This window comes from Cupressus sempervirens, chromosome 10 (genome assembly GCF_028749045.1).
Source record: "Cupressus sempervirens isolate cs-2001-9-10 chromosome 10, ASM2874904v1, whole genome shotgun sequence".
Classification (NCBI taxonomy): domain Eukaryota; kingdom Viridiplantae; phylum Streptophyta; class Pinopsida; order Cupressales; family Cupressaceae; genus Cupressus; species Cupressus sempervirens.
Window position 1 is genome coordinate 848,734,540 of NC_143127.1, and position 22,978 is coordinate 848,757,517.

General features: G+C 38.3%; 1 protein-coding gene across 2 annotated transcripts in view; it reads left to right on the forward strand.

The window, feature by feature from the left end:
* Positions 1-22,978, forward strand: part of SQD1 (sulfoquinovosyldiacylglycerol 1) — a 65,586-nt gene that overhangs the window by 41,817 nt on the left and 791 nt on the right. The window lies entirely within an intron of this gene.

Consider the following 22,978-nt stretch of genomic DNA (forward strand, 5'->3'; position numbering starts at 1 on the left):
TAAAGAATGCTAGAACTTACATGGGAACCCAAACTGGGAAAAACCATAGAGAAACTAATTCTCATGAAATGAACACTGGTCAAGGTGATTTTTACAAAGATTCACTGCTGGTTTACTAATTGTCAGTCAAGTTAACTACCCTAAGGTATAAATATGGCTAACTACCAATACAGGTTTTATTGAAAAAGACGAACTGATAGAATTGGATTTAACTATTCATGAAACAGTTTCAATTGATAGCTCTCAGACTATCAACAACACAAATCCAAAATAAATCCTCTGCCAGCGTACACCAATCTTTTGTAGCTCAATATGTAAGGCCTTCTTTCTGCAATGCTTTGCTTCAACCACTCCTTCAACCACGCTTCTTACTGATGTACCAAAATGGACTCCCACTATATCACCTTTAGATATCTGTTACAAATGCTCACATTATGTTCTACTCACAAAAACTTTGGATGCAAAAGGTCTTCTTTATTTATATAAACATATATTTTGGCCAGACCAAATGTGTGATGGCCCCAATACAAAAAGGATATTACAATTACATTTAATGTAATCCCACCGATCCTAATTCTAGGACCTACTTAAGAATACTTTACAACACGCTGCAACAGGACCCATAAATGGGTTGCACTTAAGGTGTATACAATGCATATCACATTTACTGAGATTATTGGAACAACTTGATCCACAAAATATCTGAACCCACCAATATATGAAGCTTGATAGTATCTGTCTAGAATAGGATATGGCTAATATACCAAAACCATCTGATGAACTGCACCATTGTCTAGATATCAGAAACATCTGGAGGAACATGCATAGCAATCACCAGGAACTGACAGACAACATCATACAATCCAGAGCACCAAAAGCATACGAGTGTATTCAAACATATATGCCATGAGTAGATCCAAGTACACCTTCCGTGGAACACCAAAACTGTTCATACTAAACCTGTCCTGTGCATAACTGAAATTTTTGATATATTTACCGACAACCAACAGGTAGACTACCAAAACTACCAAGACGTTGGTATGAAGGTTTTGGCATCCATGACAACAATTTCAACAACTCAATATGTCTAACACACGTAACATAATTGTTGTGTAGAGGTCATTTTACTATAATCAGACATTTTTGTTATCTGTAGCAACTTTCACATATATATGTAAATTGGTAAGAAGATGTGTATACTTGCAGCATTGTCTGTTTGTCATTGAATGGTTAATATGCTGCCAGTTGCACAAATCTGTGTTGATGTCAGTTTTGTACCACTACATAACATATGGCGATTGAATACTTGACATGGAATGTCAAACACTAAGTCCCTCTCTTGAAAAGTTGATACTCATGAAGACATGAGAAAACTCCAATGTTCCTTACACCTGTGGATACTAACTCAGTTATATCGATGTGATTTGCTGGTAATCACGTAGGCGGCCTTACGTTGTTCACTCAAGGATAATCTTGGACTTTTTGTGTGATGGTGATGATGATAGTTTTGTAAAAGATGTGAGCGCCAAATGGTGTTGATGGTGGTGATGATGGAGGGTATAGTGCCAGATAATGTTGAGAGTCACGACGATGGAGACAATAATGCTCCAATGACTTTTCCCTTCCTAACTTTCTTAGAATGAAATCCGACTACTCAACTAGCTGCTATTTTACTCCTACTCCTATGAATGGAAAGATTAGCAAATGGATGGGGATCGAATCTGATGAAAGCTAACTAGCGGCTCTACCTCCATAGATGCAATGATTCAAAGGGAAAAGACTAGAGTACCACACAAGGCTCCTTAACAAGCCGCTAGGATGCTAGTGGCCTAGTTTATAGATCCCTATCAAACATCCACTAATATCAGCATACAACTATCCATCTACTCTTACTCTTACTTAGCAACTTTCTCAAAATGTAATCTACTTTAACAACTTCAAAGGAAATCTAATTCTAACTATTGGAAGTAGAAACCATGCAATAACACCAAATGTTCTTAATCACCATGCAAGTCACAACAATGATAAAGAGAGGCAATTTTGGTATATTTTAGCAACAATTTTCTTCAACCCTTTACAAATAATAGTAAATGGCCTTATATAGAGGCCAAAATTACAACCAATGGTAGAGATTAAGAGGCAAAATCAATGAACTCCAGTGGCCAACGAGAAAGCACCACCTCATCAATGGACCAATGAAAAAGAAAAAGTGGCAACCAATGAGAAGGCACCAAAATGGTAGCCAATCAGAATCAAGCACCTATCCTACCCAAGAAGGAGAAATTGCCACTTGGGCTTACATCAAATGATTTTCTAATATAGTTCTACCTTTTTCCTTCATCTTTTTAGCCAAGGCAATGAACTTGGCTAGCTTGTCGTTGACTTCCTTCATGGGAGGGCAAAGTGTATGCTTCATCTTGAGCTCAGCTAAATTCATCATGTTGCTTGCTGCTTGCAGTGTTTTCTCATGATCTTTCTCATGTTCTTTCGCATATCCAACAAAGGCATTGAGAGAAGCAAGGGTGCCCAAATGTTTCTTCTTGATGGCAACCTTACCCAACTCATTCAACCTCGATCCAAATTTTGTCTCATTGACGTTCTCCTCTTTGATATCTTCAAAATCAAGCGCAACCCCAACATCGCTCATCATGGTTGAAATGGAAGTATCAACGCTTGGATTATGCTGTGCAATCTCACTCTGTATCTCCTCAAGTATCCTCAATTTGATAGTCAAGGTGACAAACCAAGACTCCATTGTACTCATTCTTCCTTCATCTATCAACTTGGCCCTTTCCAAATATTTCTCCGGTAGCTCAATAAATGCCTGTAGCCTGGGAATGGCCAAATCCTTGACTGGAAGGAAATCCTTCCACTCACCTTCAAATGTTTTGAATTTATCTCTAATAGCCACTAATGACCTGAATGTCGAGACAAAGGAAGGCAAGAGATTTCACCCATCTTGGATTGTATCGTGGATCCAATCCTTGACTTCATGCAACTGAGCCGATATCTCTTGTGTTACTCCCATTGACTTGAGAAAGGGCCGTCTGGTGCAATTGTTGAATAGGCTAGCAGTCTCTCCAATATCTATTTTCGGCCTCCAACTTTATAATCCTTTTGTTTGCCTTTCTGAACCTTTCTTTAATTGAAACCATGCCTTCCTGGATCTCCTCACATTCCATATCATCTGTGATTCTTCCCAAGTTATGCTCTACTATCTCATACTCTTGAGCTACAATCTCATCCACTGCTTTGCTAACCTTGGGTATAGCAGTCTAAACTTTTTGGTGACCATCGTTATCGCTCCTGATTACCTTTGCCACCGTTTTTGCAATTTGTTTTTGGTTCTTGCTATCACCCTTTTCCACTAACCCTTGGATATCTTCAACTGTTCAGGTAGTCACTACCTCGCCTCTCGGTATAAGCATTTTTCTTAACCATAGTGGTGCAGTGCATCTCTCCAAATCTGGATTTGGTTCGACTAGCAAAGCATCACCAACGACCTTGGGTGCTTGGCTTATTTCCTCAATAGTGATTGGCCTATCTTCTTCTTCACTAGTGACTGTCACATCATCTCTATGTTGGTTCTCCGAGAGAGGAGAGTACTCGGTGCTATCACTGTAACCACTTGATTTTGAATCAGAGCTCATCTCTACCGCGATCCCTTGTCCACCTGTGTTATTTTCTGGGCTTCTAGCTTCAATTATGGTCTCCCTTGACAGTGCTGCATTCTGTTTCTTTACTAGAGGTTTCTAATGTTCTTTACTTTTCTCAACCTCCAAACTTCTCTTCTTGTTCTCAACTGTTCTTCGGTGCTGGCTACTGCCCCCACCTTTCTATCCGACTGACTTTGTTGGACCTTCCTCCTCTAGTTTCATCTTCTCATAAGTAAGGTGTACCTTCCGACCTTGTAATTGCTTTAACTTCTCATTGTACCACAACTTGGTGTGTAGATTAACTGTCCTTGTAACTGCCTCTACGGAAGGATCCTGGTGATCATCCCAATCTACTAGACTCAACTCTGTTCCATCCACTGTACCGTAATCCCCTCTTAGCACATTTTCACCATCTTCCAGTTGATTGGGAATATCAAGGCCTCTCCATTTGATTGCCCTCATCATGTGCACTGACAATCTTGAGAAAGCCACATTAAAGTCATCCTGTGCATTGGCTCAAAAATCTTCTATAGTGGGAATATGTTTAAATGTATTTCTGTGAGATGCCTTGATAAGACCATTAGGATTGAATCCTTGTCTTGCTCTATACCATCCTAGATGATACCATTCTAAGTCTTTCTCCACAATTGCAAAGGCGACAAGATTGGGGCAAGTATCATTGCCTATTCTAAATGAGAAGGTAATCCCTGTCTCACTTTTAAGTTTCATCATCTTGTCATAATGCTCAAGTTGCCTAGCCAATTACATCAAAACTACCTTGTCGGGTGGATACCTTGGAAGCCTTTTGGGACAAACTGTACTTCCTACTACTCTAATATAAGTAAATTGCGGAAATTGGATGAACCAACTCCCATAGTTCTTAACTTTTGCTTCTGCTTTTGATGAGAGCCTCTTAGCAGGTGTCTCGTGCAATATCCTTACTGTCTTCATGGCAAAGGCGTCATAAAACATCTTATAATCTTTGGTGCTGTGCAAATGAAGTTGTGGACAGCATTCATGCACCAAACATTGTTCCGACCCATTGCCAATTACTCCTAAGGCCTTAAGTCCAAGATTTTCATATAGTCTCGCAATTAAATAGAAAAGATAGGATCCCATATAGAATTGTTTTTGATTTTGCACGGTCCTAAGTTGCAACTATAAATTTTTGCTTATAATCCTAGCCCAATCAAATCTTCTCTTTACATTTTCAATTTCATCAATAAAGAAATACATCTAGTTCTTGAATTGCATACCTTGAGCTAAGCCCATGATTCGGCTGAGAAGTACAATGAGATCGCTGTTTTCTAATTTGAAATCTGATCTAGTGAGCTTTGATGACCTGGTAACTCCTTTCTTGCCTTCGTGTAACCAATTTTGCTGTAGGTGAATGAAGTAAGCCTCCTGATTCTCCTGAAATAACTTAGCCGCCTGATCCATCATTACCACTGTCATGCTTTTATATTGGGGAATATTAAATGCTTCCTCGACCACTTGTCTGCTGATGTTGGCTAACACTCTCTTCCCTTCATAAAAAATGATGGACTTAGTAACAGTATCAAACCGGGATGCACACTCCATTACCAATTTGTAATGTCCCCATTTTAGCAGTTGACCAAGTGTGTGTGCGTTAGCCTTGTTCTACATGGTCCCGAGGGCTAACGAAGGGTTTAATGGGATCTTGGAGTGTTTTGGCCTAGTCATTTCCAGTTTGGGCCAAAACGAAGTTGATTTACTCAGTTTCAGGGATACTTACTATTTTTAGTAAGTTGGCAGGACACAGTGCAGGTCAATTTTGGTGATTGGATTCGATACTCCTCGGTGAGAGCTTTCCGATGAGCTATCACTCGCATTATTCGGAGTCTGATTGCTAATACATTTTAATGCTTGAAGTTTTATTAAAGTAACGTCTAATTTAATTGTAAAATATTAAAGTGTTACTTTAATATTTATTTTATGGTGATGTGTATCCAAGGGAGACATAAGGGGTATTTTAATATATGTTTTATATTACACATCTTTTATCCCACATTGCCCATATGAGTTGAGCGGACCCGTGGGAATAGAATAAAAGGAAGCATTTGTGGCTTCATTAGACAGGTTGAATATGAGAAGAAATTGGTGTGTGAGTTGCAGCTCCGTTCTTGGCATTTGAGGACGTCTATCCTCTCTTGTAACATTCTAGACGTCATTCCCTTGGGGTTTGGCCTTTGTAATTCTTTGTTATTGGCTTCATTATTAGGCAGTTTAGTTGCATTTTCGGCTACAGGCAGATTTGGTATTTTGCTCATATCTTCTTCACTACTTGTCCGACACTTATGCCGCTTTGAGGGAATGGTATTATGAAGGTAGTGGACTGATTGAAGGACAAAGTATTGCAGCAAGTTCGAAAGCATGGGCTGGAGTATCATGTCAATACTGCTGAAGTAATTAGTGAGTTGTTAAATCTGCCATGTATTTGGTTTTATGAATTCTGAAAATAACATTTTATTAGCAGCAGTTCATTTCCATTTTGCATATTATTGTAGTTTCTTTCTTGTTTATGTTGTATGATACCAATTCCATGCACGAAACACAACAAACAAATAAACGTTTGATTTCCGGAGTTATAAGGGGTTTAAAACATTAAACGGAGAAATAAGAGGTTGCATGCAAACTGTTTGACAAAATTCCTTTCAGCAAATTGGTTTAGTTTTTTGGGACATCCAGGGGTGCCCATTACAGTGGTATCAGAGCTATAAGTCCTGCCATCCTGTGGAGGTCTTATAGGGAATTTGGAACAGCTGGATAGAGGGAAAAGGTGTTTGACGAAATGTCAAAACACTAAAATCAGAAATAAATAAAAAACACAGGCTAATCATTTATGTTTGAGCATGCGACAGGGGTCTTATAATTTCCGCAATACCAGAGCAAGACAAAATAGGATTTCAGACTTGCAAAGCAAACAGTCTAGTACATCCGTGTAGGGGGACATTGAATCCAACCATACAGACACAGAGGAGATATTCTGTGATCAGGACAATAATATGGGTGATCGAGATGACAGGAATACAGGATTAGGCGGAGGCAGGAATGCTGGTCCAGATCAGGGGGAGGTACTATTCTGACAGTTACTGGATACATTAGAGTAGGGGCAGCGTATGCAGCAGGAGCAGAATAGGCGAATGGACATGATGTTGCAGCTCATGGCTAGACAGATGGGTGTCAATATTAATCCAGGTGATGCCAACAACAGGAACAATAACAACGAGGGAAACAATAACAACGGGAGAAACAATAACCATGAAGGCCAAGGCAACAACAATGGTCCTGAGAATAACATTAATGGTAATAATGGACACGACAACAATGGGAATGAGGCTGATAACTTTAGACACGTTGCACGCCCAGCCGGACTGCGAGCTCGAGACCTCTTCTACCCACTTTCCCACCCAGAGATCCGGTTCAACCAGTAAACGAAACGCAGATTACCGAGTTACAGGATCAGTTCAGGAGGGACTGGGAGGCTAGTGGACCAGAGTTTCAGGCGGAAATTTCCCTTAGAGATTATATGGACTTGAGGATGAGACACATGCCTAAAGCAGGAGGGAGGAATCAAAACTTTGAGCTGAGGAAGAAAGTTGGAAAACTTTCTTTACCTTATTATGATGCTTCAGGGAAGATGACTGCACGAGCTTGGGTGCAGAAGGTAGATACATACTTGCAGCTAAATGCTATGCTTGAGGAGGAGGCTATCAAGTATGCGGCTATGCACTTGGATGGCGTTGCACATGAATGGTGGCATCATGGCATGGTGACTTTGGGGCATAATCAAATTACATCCTATGAGGAATTCACCGAAACATTGATTGGGAGATTTGACACTAAGGATCCCGAGCTACATTTCAAGGAGCTAGCACAGTTAAAACAGTCAGGTTCTGTGGATGCTTACATTGCCGAGTTTCAGCGCTTGTCTGTACTTGTTACTGATATCTCTCCTAGGAGATTGGTGGTGTTATTTTGTGATGGTCTTGCTGATCCATTACGAGGTTGGGTGAAGGGACATGATCCACTCACGTTAGCTGAAGCAACTAAAAAGGCACGAGATTTAGCCCCTTCGGTATACAAAGGAAAAAACCATTCAACAGATTCTTCCTACCGCAAGGACAAAGACAAAAAATCGTTTAAGAAAGAGTATAGCAAACTCAAAGAAGGATCAAAGGGACTAGACAATGAAACCTTGAATGAACATCGAAAGAAGAAGCTGTGCTTCCATTGTAGAGAGCCTTGGGACTTATCTCATAAATGTTCTCTCAAGGCTAAGGCAAATCAAATGGAGTATTTTTCAGCAGAAGAGTCAGAGTCAGAAGGGGAGGATCAGCACTCCGATTTAGATGAGGGTAACACTATAGAGGAGAGCAACATTCCTAAGGATGATAGATCGTTGGCACGCTTGACAGGGGCCCAAAAGGCAATCACATTTAAGGTCAGGGGTACTATCCAGGGGCAGAAAGTGATATCTCTTATTGACACTGGGGCTGCACATAACTTCATAGATGCACAGTTGGTAGCCAGGAGAGGGTTATAGACAGAGAAGCATGATGGGTTTAGAGTCATGGTGGCTAATGGTGATAAGTTATTATGCACTCGGAAGATATCTAATCTTCGCATTAGGTTTGGAGATGGCTACGAGTTGGAGGATGAGTTCTATGTTGTGGACATGGGAGATTATGATGTCATCCTCGGCATGACATGGATGGCTTCACTAATTGAGTTCACACTCAATCTAGGAAAATTGGAGATGAGATTCCAGCATGAGGGCAGAACTGTGGTACTTAGAGGGCTTTCAGATGGAGGTTGCAGAGTAGTGTCCTTGAGGAGAATGCAGACTTTTTCGTCATGATGACATAGAGTGGGCGGCAGAGTGCCACATTATGCCAACTTCACCAGAGCCACAAGAAAAGAGTCATCCACTAGATGTCCAGAAGATACTTGATAGACACACTAAAGTATTTAGCGATATTCCTCATGGGGTTCCTCCTGACAGAGGGATGGAACATGTTATTGAGCTCGAGGAGGGAGCCAAACCAGTTACGATTACTCCCTATCGTCATCCTAAGAAACACAAGGATGAGATAGAGAAGGCGATTAAGAATTTGTTGGAGATGGGGCATATCAGGCCCAGTAAGAGCCCCTTTGCTTCAGCAGTAGTATTGGTAAAGAAGAAGGATGGGACGATGCGCATGTGCATCGATTACAGGGCACTGAATAAGAAAACAATTAAAAATAGGTATCCCATTCCTAGGATTGATGAGCTGATTGATGAGTTGCATGGGGCATGCTTTTTCACCAAAATTGATTTGCGATCCGGATACCATCAGATCAGGATGAGAGCAAAGGACATTGAGAAAACAGCCTTACGATGTCACTATGGCCACTTTGAGTTCATGGTTATGCCATTTGGTCTAACCAATGCACCTGCTACATTTCAAAGTTGTATGAACCAGGTATTCAGGAAGCAGCTGAGGAGATTTGTCTTGATCTTCTTTGATGACATCTTGGTCTTCAGTAAGACCTGGGAGGAGCACTTACATCATCTGGAGGAGGTGTTATCTATTCTGAAGAGAGAGTCATTGTATGCCAAGGACTCTAAATGTGAGTTTGGCATGACTGAGCTCCTTTACCTTGGGCATATCATTAGTGTAGATGGCGTTCGGGTTGATCCCGAAAAGATTAGAGCTATTGTAGAGTGGCCTACTCCCACAAACCTTACACAGCTTAAGGGATTCTTTGGTTTATGTAGTTTTTATAGGAGGTTTGTTAAGGGATTCTCACAGATTGCTACACCCTTGACAGATCTTACCAGGAATGAGCCTTCGTGTGGACAGGGGCAGCACAGAGGTGTTTTGAGCATTTCAAGCAGGTAATCTTTTCATGTCCAGTTCTAGCTCTACCGGATTTCACGAAGCCTTTTGAGCTTCATTGTGATGCATCAGGTGATGGGATTGGAGCAGTATTGATGCAAGAGAAGCATCCCATTGCATTCGAGAGTAGGAAGCTCCGGAGAGTTGAGAAAAGTTATTCTATCTATGACCGGGAGATGTTGGCCATAATGCATGCATTGGCCAAATTTCGATCATATTTGGTAGGTGGACATTTTGTGATCAAGACTGATCACAACAGTATTAAATACTTCATGAGCCAGCGTGATCTTAATCACCGGCAACAAAAATGGGTGACTAAATTGTAGGCTTATGACTTTGACATAGAGTTTGTCAAAGGTAAGAAAAATGTGGTGGCTGATGCCTTATCTCGGAGACCTCACTTATGTGCTCTGGCAGAGATTTCAGGAGATTGGAGAGATCGGATTATAGCAGAGTATGTCGGAGATGCTTGGGCTTCTGGATTGATTTCAGGTACCATACAGGATGATCGCTATGAGGTGATAGATGGATTGATTAGAGTTCAGGATAGGGTTTATTTGATTCCATCATCACATTTGAGAGAGGCGATACTGAAGGCATTTCATGATGCACCCGCAGCTAGACATCCGGGGGTCTTCAAGACCTACAGGCAGATCCGAGAGCGGTTTTCATGGAAAGAGCTCAAGGATGATGTTCAGAGGTATGTCAAGGAGTGTGTGGTTTGTCAACAAAATAAGGGAGAGCACACATTTCCTGCAGCTTTATTATAGCCCTTGCCCATTCCTGATAGGAAATGGGAAAGTATTTCGATGGACTTCATTACTGGTTTACCACGAGTACAGGGAAGGGATTGCATCTATGTGGTGGTGGACCGCTTGACGAAGTTTGCTCACTTCTTTGCTATTCCCTCCACTTACACAACAACACAGGTGGCAAATCTTTTCTTTAGAGAGATATTCAGGTTACATGGGCTGTCCAGATTCATTGTCAGCGACCGGGATAGTAAGTTTATGAGTGTTTTTTGGCAAGAGTTGTTTAGGTTGTGTGGTACAGATCTTACACCTAGTACTAGTTATCATCTGCAAACAGATGGGCAAACAGAGATTGTGAATAAATGGGCGGAAGGATATTTGAGGAACTATGTAACTACACAACAAAAGGCTTAGATCAGATGGTTGCATATGGGAGAGTATTGTTATAACACCACTTATCATATGTCCATCAAGATGACTCCTTTTATGGCACTCTATGGTTATGAAGCACCTAGCTTCATGGATTTAGTTTTGGGGGATAGTAGAGTGCCCAAAGCCAAAAACTTATTGCAGGATACTCAGGACATCCTGAAAGTGCTCAAAGAGAATATACAACAGGCCCAGAATCAACAGAAATTGTATGCTGATCAGCACCGAATAGAGCGTAGCTTCGAGGTAGGGGATATGGTTTACTTGAGGCTACAACCATATAGATAGTCATCGCTCAAAAAGAGCGGAGCTGAAAAGTTGAAACCTAGATTTTATGGTCCCTACAGGGTGATTCGCAAAGTGGGCAAAGTAGCCTATGAGCTTGAGCTTCTAGAGGGCAATCGAGTGCACAATGTGTTTCATGTGTCTAGGCTTAAGAAAGCCATTGGTCAGAGTGTAGTGCTTTCTGCAGATTTACCCCCTTTGGATGAGGAGGGGAAGCTTGTGTTAGTACCTGAGGCTATTTTGGATACCAGAGAAAGGAAGCTTAGAAACAGGATAGTGAAGGAGTATTTGGTCAGATGGAAAGACCTGCCGGAGGAAGATTCTACATGGGAGAGTGAGCAGGTTATTCAGCAGGCTGGACTGAGATTGCTTGAGGACAAGCAATTTCAAGGGGGGCGGACTGTAATGTCCCCATTTTAGCAGTTGACCAAGTGTGTGTGCGTTAGCCTTGTTCTATATGGTCCCGAGGGCTAACGAAGGGTTTAATGGGATCTTGGAGTGTTTTGGCCTAGTCATTTCCAGTTTGGGCCAAAACGAAGTTGATTTACTTAATTTCAGGCATACTTACTATTTTTAGTAAGTCGGCAGGACACAATGCAGGTCAATTTTGGTGATTGGATTCGATACTCCTCGGTGGGAGCTTTCCGATGAGCTATCACTCGCATTATTCGGAGTCTGATTGCTAATACATTTTAATGCCTGAAGTTTTATTAAAGTAACGTTTAATTTAATTGTAAAATATTAAAGTGTTACTTTAATATTTATTTTATGGTGATGTGTATCCAAGGGAGACATAAGGGGTATTTTAATATATGTTTTATATTACACATCTTTTATCCCACATTGCCCATATGAGTTGAGCGGACCCGTGGGAATAGAATAAAAGGAAGCATTTGTGGCTTCATTAGACAGGTTAAATATGAGAAGAAATTGGTGTGTGAGTTGCAGCTCCGTTCTTGGCATTTGAGGACGTCTATCCTCTCTTGTAACATTCTAGACGTCATTCCCTGGGGGTTTGGCCTTTGGAATTCTTTGTTATTGGCTTCATTATTAGGCAGTTTAGTTGCATTTCCGGCTACAGGCAGATTTGGTATTTTGCTCATATCTTCTTCACTACTTGTCCGACGCTTATGCCGCTTTGAGGGAATGGTATTACGAAGGTAGTGGACTAATTGAAGGACAAAGTATTGTAGCAGCAAGTTCGAAAGCATGGGCTGGAGTATTATGTCAATACTGCTGAAGTAATTAGTGAGTTGTTAAATCTGCTATGTATTTGGTTTTATGAATTCTGAAAATAACATTTTATTAGCAGTAGTTCATTTCCACTTTGCATATTATTGTAGTTTCTTTCTTGTTTATGTTGTATGATACCAATTCCATGCACGAAACACAACAAACAAATAAACGTTTGATTTCCGGAGTTATAAGGGGTGGAAAACATTAAACGGAGAAATAAGAGGTTGCATGCAAACTGTTTGACAAAATTCCTTTCAGCAAATTGGTTTAGTTTTTTGGGACATCCAGGGGTGCCCATTACACAATTCCGGAGAAGGCAAGGTAGGAGGGAAAGCCGCTGTGTGTACAATTCCGCTCTTGTAAATCTTTTTTGCCATGGGGGATTGTCTTTCCTTCAATCTATCCTTCAACTGTACCATGTTTACCGTGCCGATATTGGTATCACTTATTCACCTCACTTTCGAGGAGAAGGTGGTCTTAGGCATCATGTCTTCTTTGTTTGTTTTGGTATTCGTTCCCTTTGGGTTCTTGCTTGCACTAACATTTACCATCCTAAACACTTATTTCTGCCCCTTCGTTCTAAATGATATAGACTACACTTATCAGTCTCCAACCTTCTTTCTATTGATGGAATCGAGTTTATTTCTGCCTCTCTAAATTCTCTCTCTACACTTATCAATCTCCAACCTTCAACCTAGGGGTGGGACTACGACTTATTTCTACCTCTTTGTTACCTTAGGATAGACTACACTTATATCTCCCAACTTCAATCTTAGGGTGTTCTAGCTTATTTTTGCCTCTTTAAGTGTCCTATCATGAAATCTACACTTATCTCTCCAAACTTAAACCTATCAATGGAATGATGAAGTGGTGGATGATGAGTGCAAAAAGAAAATAAAAGAAACGAACCAAGCAAGAACAAGGAATAGAATCTGCCTTTAAAACCAATCTTCAACTCTAAAAATGAATAAAATTTTATCTTAAATCTGCGTTTACCAATAACTGGGCTTTCATCAAATTTGGATCAAATCTCGGAAATTTCAAGTCTCCTTGCAAATAATGATGCTTTAGCAAAAATCAGAATTTTGACTTCTTTGAAATTGCCCACATTTGCCAAAAAAATCGGACCTTGGATCACATAGCCTCCTCACCAAGTAAAATCGCCTAAATCTGGAAGTAGAAATCGCAGCCTTTGGAAATAAAATCAGACCTCCAAAAAAATCGTCTAAGCTAGAGGAAATTCAGATTTGCTCCAAAATCTGACCTAGGGCATAAACTTGCCCAATATAGAAGAAGAAAATGCCGCCAAGCAAGGAGAAAATCTGCCCAAAAATCACCCAAATCTGCAAGTTGCTCCTCTAGAAGAAAATTGCTCACCCAAGGAGGAGGAAGAAAGGATGAGGAAACAAGAGGGGGGAGAGCCCTCTCTTATACCAAATTTTCTTGCCTCTCTAGGTGGGCCAACTTGTCCTGGAGGAAAACAAAATTAAATTAGCTTCTTTATTAATGGCCTAGATTTAAATGCCATGCTAAAATTACTTAGCTCAAAGTGAAATTAACTCATTTAATTGCTAATTTTGATAAAAAATTGCAAAATAGAAACAAGGTTAGCCTAGGAGATGTCATTTAAAAACGTTTTAGTAATTAAAATATTATTGAAATTGAATTTAACAAGCTAAAATCAATTTTCAATTCTAAATTACCAAACTCTTTCAACATTTAAAAATCTTCTAGGTAGTATTTCAACCAAATTAATGCGATTTTGCAATTTAATCCAATTCTAACCTTGCAATACATTTCAATTTTTTAAACAAAATAATTCATTTCCTGGCAGTCAAAATCGATTTTCCAATTTTAATCTCACTATAAAAAATTTCTTTTTTCACCAAAAATAATCAAGATTTTTCAAAATGACTAAATTTAACAAAATTCATTTTGAAAATGCTCAAGCTTATACAATTATTTCAAATTTTCAAAAAAAATCATCCAAGTCCAAAAATTTGCAATTTTATCCTACTCAGTATCCGTTTCAATCATAGAACAAATGTTGTCTTTGAAATTTGTTTGGCCTAAGGATAAAATTACATGCTCCGGAAAATCAAGTTAACATCGGGTGAAAAAACAAATCACACCAAATCCCTCGTGGGCCCGAAGGCATCCAAGGTGCAAAATTTTCAAATAAAAAACTCTTGGACAATTCCGAAAAAAATTGCCAAAGCAACCGAAAGAAAAGGGGGTCCCCAAAAGTTTTGGGGCGATGGTGTGAAAACTTTACAACAATCTGTAGCAGCAAACACATGGTGTGGTTATTTTTAACACAACAAAAGAAGAATTTCTTTAACTAGGACTGTAAGTCCTGGATGGACATCATGCTATTAATGGTTCTATTACAAGATTCAATGGAACATTTTTATTCAAAGCCTATATACAGATGGTATCCCAGAAAATAGTAATGAAATGTGATTTTCAATAGATTGAAGTGAACAACTTCATGGACTTTAAAGTAGACATAATTTCATCTATTGCAATTCATAAAATTAGGAAACTTCATATGATGATTCATAGATGATAAAACAAATCCCATATGTTTATGTGAAAAGGAACCTTATTGTTTTAAGCATAATGGTTGGCAAACCATGATCTTTAGGCTTACTGTTACATCCCAATTTTTGACCTAGCTTGAAATATAGCCGTTTAGGTTTCCATGAAGTTAGTTGGCAGTTTAATTTGTTATAATCTGGCAAAATGGAAGATAGTCATTATGATTTCAAGTGAAGATGACATGTTAGTTGATCGTTAATCGCGAATTCATGGAATTAAGATGAAAAGTTAACTGTTATGATTATTTATAATTAAATAATTTATAATTTAATTACATAGAAATTCCTTGCAGAGAGCATGTCGAAGGGGTGGAAGCATTGTCAGAAAAGAATTAGGTAGGGCATCCCATCACTGGGCAGACGGGTAAAGGACCTAGCGATTTGAAATAGAATACATTTGTGGGACTTGTATGAGTTATTTAATAATTTAATTAAAAGAATTGAGTTTAAATATAAAACGTATCTTAAAGGATTTTAATTTATCTTTTGTTATATTATTTTTAATAAATATTTAATTATGTGCATTTAAATATAAAATGATTTGGGACCATTATCATTTAATAATTTAATAGTTGTACATTATAATAATTGTATTATTATAATCTTCGAATTTTAATCTTCCAATTCTTTCCAACTTCTTGTTCTTTCTTTCTTAATTAGTCAATTTAATATTTGGAATCCGAATGGTCATCTTGGGATTTCGAAGGGGTTTTCTTGTAACTGAAGGGAGTTGAAGAGTCAAGCTCCTTCCATTTAAGAGAACATCTTAAAGCATATTGGAGATACTTCCATCAACTCTCATATTCGTTTTCTTTAAAAACATTCCTTTCTTTTTGGTGGATTCATTCCTAATCGATTCTTTGTTATTAGTTGGCCGTACATAGTTAATTTGGAGGAAGCCGTGAGGGAGAGAAGGGATGACCATTTACTTTGGAGCCGAACTTTTTCCTTCTTCCTACGTTTTTAGATTTCCTTGCTTCATAATCAGTCCGACCCTGCATTGATGCGTTTATCAATTGCAAATTGCTAATGAAAAACGTATGTAAATACCCTTGTTATGTCTACAATCTACCATTAATAATTTGCAAATCTCCGACCCAGTTCAGTTTTGAGTGTTTCCAACTCAGCTGAGCAAGCAATTCTGGCTAGGGCATGGAGGTAAGCACTAAAGAATGTGAGGGAGCCGACTAGATTGTGGCCTCCATAGTACGATTCTTGTCCTTGATTTTTATTTATTATTCTTGCAAAGATGTATAATGTTGTATCCGATGTCATGATATAATTATTGCAAATGGTGTCGTCTCTGAAGAGGCAATATATATACCTGCAACCTGCCAGTGGTCTATGTAGTTGCAACTCATATGAGTAGTTCCAATAAGGAATGAAATTCATTGTAAGAAATCTTTGATCGTGCCTTTTCGAATATGAATTGTCATCATCACAATCATTAATTACTTGAACTACAATCCTTGCAAAAAATAATTTACTTGGACTTGGTTGCTTGATTGGTTTTAGTCAATAATTTCTATCATGCCATAAATGAGCATGATACCAATGTGTTGACATCTAGATCAGTGTTACGAGACTCGGACTCACCTCTGACTCGGAAAGGTCAAAATCCGACTCGGACTCGGACTCGGCAAGGACTCAAAAAATTGAAAAACTCATGAAATCCAAAGATTTCTAAGGATTTTAAGATTGTTTTTTGCATCTTTTAGTCAATTAACATCAAATACACAATAATTGATATAAATAGAACTTACTTAATACACATACACAATTTTGCATAGATCACATAAGTATAAAAGCGAATTTTTGAAGGAAAAAAACTAAATAACCACAATATAAAGTTATAAACTATAAAGTAATAAACATAGTGTCACTCCAATATCAAAGACTCAAATGTCTACAACATTCATGGATTACAAAATCCATGGTATCAAATTCAAAGGTTCAAAACATATATCAAAATAACAACTAGAGCCATCCTCTATGTCCTCCTACAAGTGCGCCTAAGATAAGTCATGGAAGACTCTAGAGCCATCCTCTCTGCCTGTTTCTGAGGCTGACCCTGAACCTCCTCCTTATCCTCATCATCATCATCCTCCTCACGCACATAATCCTTGTCATCAGCTTGGGATCCATCACTCCTAGCCTCAGGGTCGACTCTGTCTCCTCGTGCTCTAGCCTCCTCAACTGCCATCGCTACTGCCTCAACCTCTTGATCCACCTGATCTACCCACTCCACATCTTCACCACTGAAGACAGGATCATCCACCTCTGTGTTCCACTCTGCATGAGGATCAACATTCTCTAATACAATCGAAGTTGTATCGGTGCCAAGGATGTGTCTATGGCGAAGGCGAAGGTTGTAGTGAACAAAGACAAGATCATTTAATTTTTGCACTGCCAACCTATTGCGCTTCTTTGAGTGTATGTGCTAAAAAAGACTCCAATTACGTTCGCATCCTGATGTACTAGATGGCTGGCTCAAGATGCGAATCGCAATCCTCTGTAAATTTGGCACCTTTGTGCCAAACATCTCCCACCATGCATCTGAAACAAGAAATTTTTGAATCATATCAATAACTTTGAATTTATCAAATTAAGATGGTAATAGAATTACTATTAGAAATTAGGATGTAGAATCAAAGATTTTTAGTGTTTACCAAGCATCAATGCTGTCCTATTTCTTTTGCACAACTCTCGTGTAAATAAGTCCCCTTGAGCTTTCTTAAATAGCTCAATCTCACGGACTATATTTGTGCTAACTGCTGAATTAGGTGACATTCTCTCTATAACATCGTAGAGGCCGCTCCACACCTCATCATCAGCTTTGAAATGTGGGCTGAACTGGTATGCTGGATTAAGGAAGTATGCCGCTGCATGTATAGGCCTGTGAAGTAGATTGTGCCATCGTCTATCAATAACATCCCATATAGGCCCATACCTATCTCGATTCCCTGCAAAAAAAGTGTGAATGGCCTCCTTCACCCTATCCATGCCCTCATAAATGTAGCCCATTGAGGGCTTCTCTCCATCAGCTGTTCGTAGGAGAACAATAAGCGGCTTTATAGACTGCAATCATTATGAAAGTTGGAAAAGAAATAATCAGCTTTAAGTTTTTTCTTTAAAAAATGAACAATAATTTATAACATAATTTCATAAACAAAATAAAGTTGAAATGAGGACAAAAGGGAAAATTACCATCACAATATCAACAATAGGTGTCCAAAAAGAGGGCTCGTCAAAAATATGATCAGCTGCAACAATCCCTGCAGTGGTCTTTACATATGAGGATGCAAGCCACTCCTCATTAACAAACATACGTCTCAAACCTCCCTTTGAATCAAGCAAGGATTTCAATGTGAGGAAGTTGGTTGCAAATCTAGTGACCCCTGCACGAGACAACTCCCTTTGCTCATTGTATTTTCTCATGAGGTTGAGGACCCATGTATGATTATATATGAATTTGCATACACTCGTTTTTCGCTCTATAATTGTTTTGATCCAAGGGAGTTTACCAAGATCCTCTAACATGAGGTCAATGCAATGAGCGGCACAAGGGGTCCAAAATAGGTGAGGCTATCTCTCCATAAGAAGCTTTCCTACAGCAACATAATTTGCTGCATTATCAGTAACTATTTACACCACATTCTCCTCACCTACATCCTTTATCACTTCATCCATTATCCCACAAAAATATTCAGCATTCTTTGTTTTTCTTGAGGCATCAATGGATTTCAAAAAAACCGTGGTACCTAAAGAAAAAGAAACAAATTAGTATAATGATTAATGATGAATCATAATTTATAAATTCAAAATTTATAAACTTAATCACTTAAGTACAAGTTCTACTTCTAAATTTTTAATGTCTAAGACTCTAAGTACAATTACAGTTTACTTGATGAAGAAACAAGAAAGTTGAGGAGTGTTCTACTCCTTTTATCAGTCCAACCATTAGTCATGATGGTGCAACGTTTTTTTTTCCACACCTCACGCTGCTCCGTGATTTCAACTTGTACATCAGCCACCCTTTGGTTCAAAATAGAGCCTCCTAGCTCTTCAGCACTAGGGGCTTTGAATCTCGGACCACAAACAGCAACAGCATCGATTCCAATTTGCCAATAAGGGGACCTAAAACAAATAGAATAAAATTTAAAGTTAAACAAATTAGTACATTATAAATAAATTTGAAAACAAAATACAAATTAAATAAACAAAATAAACATATTATTGAAAGCTGAAAGTTGAAAGCTGAAACTTGTAACTTTGAAAGTAAGAGAAGACTTAAATTTAAATTTACATAAATAATTACCTTGCTGCATTGAATGAAATGTTGTTGTAGATGAAGAAGTCCCCAAGTGCCAATTTTGCATAATCGTGTTTATCCTTGTTCCAACCCATGTCCTCAAGCGATGGCTGTGAACCTGGAGCCGTGCGTGGAGCAAACATAGAATCAAGTGTCGATTTTTTCTTACGAATGCGAGGCCCAATGCTCACACTCGTAGAAGCAGTGGTATCTGTAGGTGGAGCAGTGGATAATGGAGAGCGAAAACTAGAAGACCCCTGTTGGGCTTCGGCTAGTTGTGCCATTTCTTCATGTTGCTCCTTTTTCAATTCTTTTTGCTCCATTTTTTCCTCTAGAAGAGTTTGGATGTCTTGCATAACATCTTGGGGTACATCTTTGCATTTTTTAGCATCACGTCTAGGTATATGTGCTAGGTGATACTTAAATCTATTTATTCCTCCCCCATTATATACCACACCACAATGCCAACATGTAACAACTCCTTTTTTGTGCCCCGGGATGGCATGTTTCCAAGCCCTATCTTTTGCTATTGCGCTTGGGTCTGCATTAGGGTTAAATGGAGGCCTATTTCCACTTCCCTCACCTTGTTGTTGAGACATTATATCAAATTTCAATAAGTTACTGTTCGCTGTCAGCCTGCTGCAATATGAATGTAAACAAAATGAGAAGTACAAAAATAGTAGACTAGTAGTAGAGAGTAGAGACCAAACAAATTTAAATAAAATGAGAAGTGAAAATACTTAAAAAATATGAATGTAAAAGTTTAAAACATAGTATAAAACAACACAAAGAAATGCAACAACAACTTGTAGCTTACCTCTTCAAATTTGCACAAACAATGGAAATGCAAGTTTATAGAAACCTCCTCCAAATGCTCCCTCAAGCTCCTCTCAATGCTTTAATGCAAGCTAGAAAGATGCACAAACCATTAACAATCAATACGGGAGAGCAAACCGGTTTGTTGATTTCTCTCTCAAAACTTCAATATTTTTCTTTAACTCTTTCCTCTCTCTTGTGAGCACAAGCAAATGGTGGAATGACCTTTTTAGGTCAATAACATGTTATACAAACCAAAAAAATCCAATTAAACAAAGCATTTTATGTTTTCTTTGCCTTTTTACTTGTTACCCGCCAGCGAGAGTCTTGGCATCGGGACTCGCCGAGTCAGATTGGACTCGGACAGGACTCGGCAGAGTCTGAGTCAAGAGGCAGTCTGCCTCGGAAAGGTGGACTCTGCCTCTGACTCGCCGAGTCCGAGGCTGACTCGGCGAGTCCCGTTACATTGATCTAGATGATATTACAGAATTAAATCTCTTTAAAATAGATTAGAACATGGTAATTGATAACTAAGTAATCCATATTATGGGTCCCTAAATCATTATGCCACTGGATATTAAATCATTTCTGGAATCTTTAAAGAGCATAAACATGTAACCATAGTTGGCATAATCGCCGAATAATCGGCGAGTTTTTCTCAGATTTAATCGCCAGGAAAAATCGCCGAGAGTTTTTCAGAAAAACGTTTTTTTTTTTTTTTTTTTTTTTTTTTTTTTAATTTAAATTTTTTTTTTTTTTTTTTTTTTGGTTAAAAAAAAAGGCAAAAAGCCTATATATATTATGTAAGATAGAGAGTTACAATATGCTAGTAGAGCTAGGAAGAGGAAAATGTGATTGTAATGATGTTTTTACTTCTAGTTTGACACAAATTATTTACTATTATGCTTCCCACTATCAGCATTCAGCATGAGAATGTGATTTTGAACTCATTAGATGCATCTTCTCATTGAAATTTGCAAAAAAATATATTTTGAATTAAATTTTAGCGGTTTTTTTAGGTTCCTGAGTTTTCCCGAGTTTTTTTTAAAAATGGCCGAGTTTTTCCCGATTAAACTTTTGGGGGGCTCGGCGAGTTTTTGGATTTGGCGAGTTTTCCAACTATGCATGTAACCACAGATTGTGGAATGCTGGATGCATGAAATCTTCTTGTATAATTAACAGAACTGGTTGTTTTGAGAATTCCAAACACCTGGGACTCACCAGGCTGTATAGCCTAGAAAATGGGTGAAGAGGTGAAAGAAAGGAATCTGTAATAATATGAATCAGTATCAGTTATGACGTTTCAATGTTTATCATTTTAATAGGAATTAATTATTAGCTCATGCATATCCCTGTTAATGTGATCTCTTGCTGTCAAGTCGTATGGTGAGTTAATTACCAGGAAGCCCAGTAGATGGCAAAATGATTCCTGCCAATTTCAAGTAGGGAGGGCCTTTCTCGTTAGAGATCATGTGGGGACAAGTTGTGGTCCGAGGTTGGGTGGTTAAGCCCTTGACAATGTTTTACCTCTCCCCAAGATGTCAGTCGTGAGTCAGACGGAGATAAGTTATACAGTTAGTTGTTTAACGAAAAACAGGTAATATTACCTTTATTTATGAGGAGGTAAGATTAAAATGAGTTATTCCATTGTTGCTGTTATTTTACACCTAGATATAAGAGATAGGATCATGGATTGCTTTTCATTTAAATGAATATCGAATATCAACATAATTCTAATCTTGAGATACTGTCACAGTTAAGTAAGCGAAGAAAAAGGAATTTGAAGCCCTAATTGATTGTATGATGATTGGAACCCTAAATGATACAGTGGTATCAGAAACTCTAATTGAATCCGTGGTATTGGAAGCCCTAATTGAATCAATGGTATCGGAAGCCCTAATTGGATATGTGGTATCGGAAGCCCTAATTGAATTTGTGGTATCGGAAGCCTAGTTGAATCCGTGGTAGCGGAAGCTCTAAGCGAGATAGCAGTATTAGAAGCCCTAAATGAACTGAAGGTAAATGATGCCCTAATTGACATAGTGGTATGTGATGCCCTAATTTAAAATATAGTGGTATTTAATTGTAATTATCATTTGATTTTAAGATAGCAGTTTGTAGATGACAGTCATCATATGAAATTGTTATAGTGTATTTGTGGACTGACCCGGGTGATTGCAGAAGCATCCTTAGTTTGATTTCAATCTTAGTTTTTCGAGGCATGTGGTTTTCAATTTCTATAGTAATTTCATTTGAAGGTATTTCAAGTTTATAGTTAAGAAATTTTGCCTAACTGATTTTTAACGGTAAATCTTATTCACATGAACATGAATGATATAACTGTCTTCCTATGAAACGAAGTAATAATTGTATTCTTTGAGTATGATAGATGTTAATTTAGACCCGGGAAAACGAGATGTTACATGTACAAGCTATTTCAATTGTTTTGGGAATAATGGTTGAGCACAAGTTATTAATTTTATGGGCACTCAAATAGGACAAAGCAAAAGAAAGCCTTAATATAATGTTACGGGTGTTCAAATAGGATAAAGCCAAATGAAAATAGGACAAATTATAAGGCAAACCTGGATGGTAAAGTGTCATAACCTTGCACCTACATCTATCATGCTAGATACAATTTGTCAATAGTTTTCCAATAGTTTCATTTGTATTTACTATTTATGGACTAGTGATTTCATTTGATTGTTGCATAAGATAATTGCTCTTAAAAGGGACCTGTTTATCATTTTTGCTTTCATTCTTTTCATCCTAATTTTCCTGCTCTATTCCAATGAGTTTGTGTATGAAATCACAATTTATGATGAAACACAGAAGACAGACAAGGTAATCACATACAAGAAAGAAAATTTTCTTGTTTTTTGGACTTTGTTATGCATCCACACCTCTGTAGATTCTGATCCTGAAAATTTTGCGATGGTTTATTATTGACATGTGCCCTTGAAAGAATTCTTGTTTAAAAGATTAAATT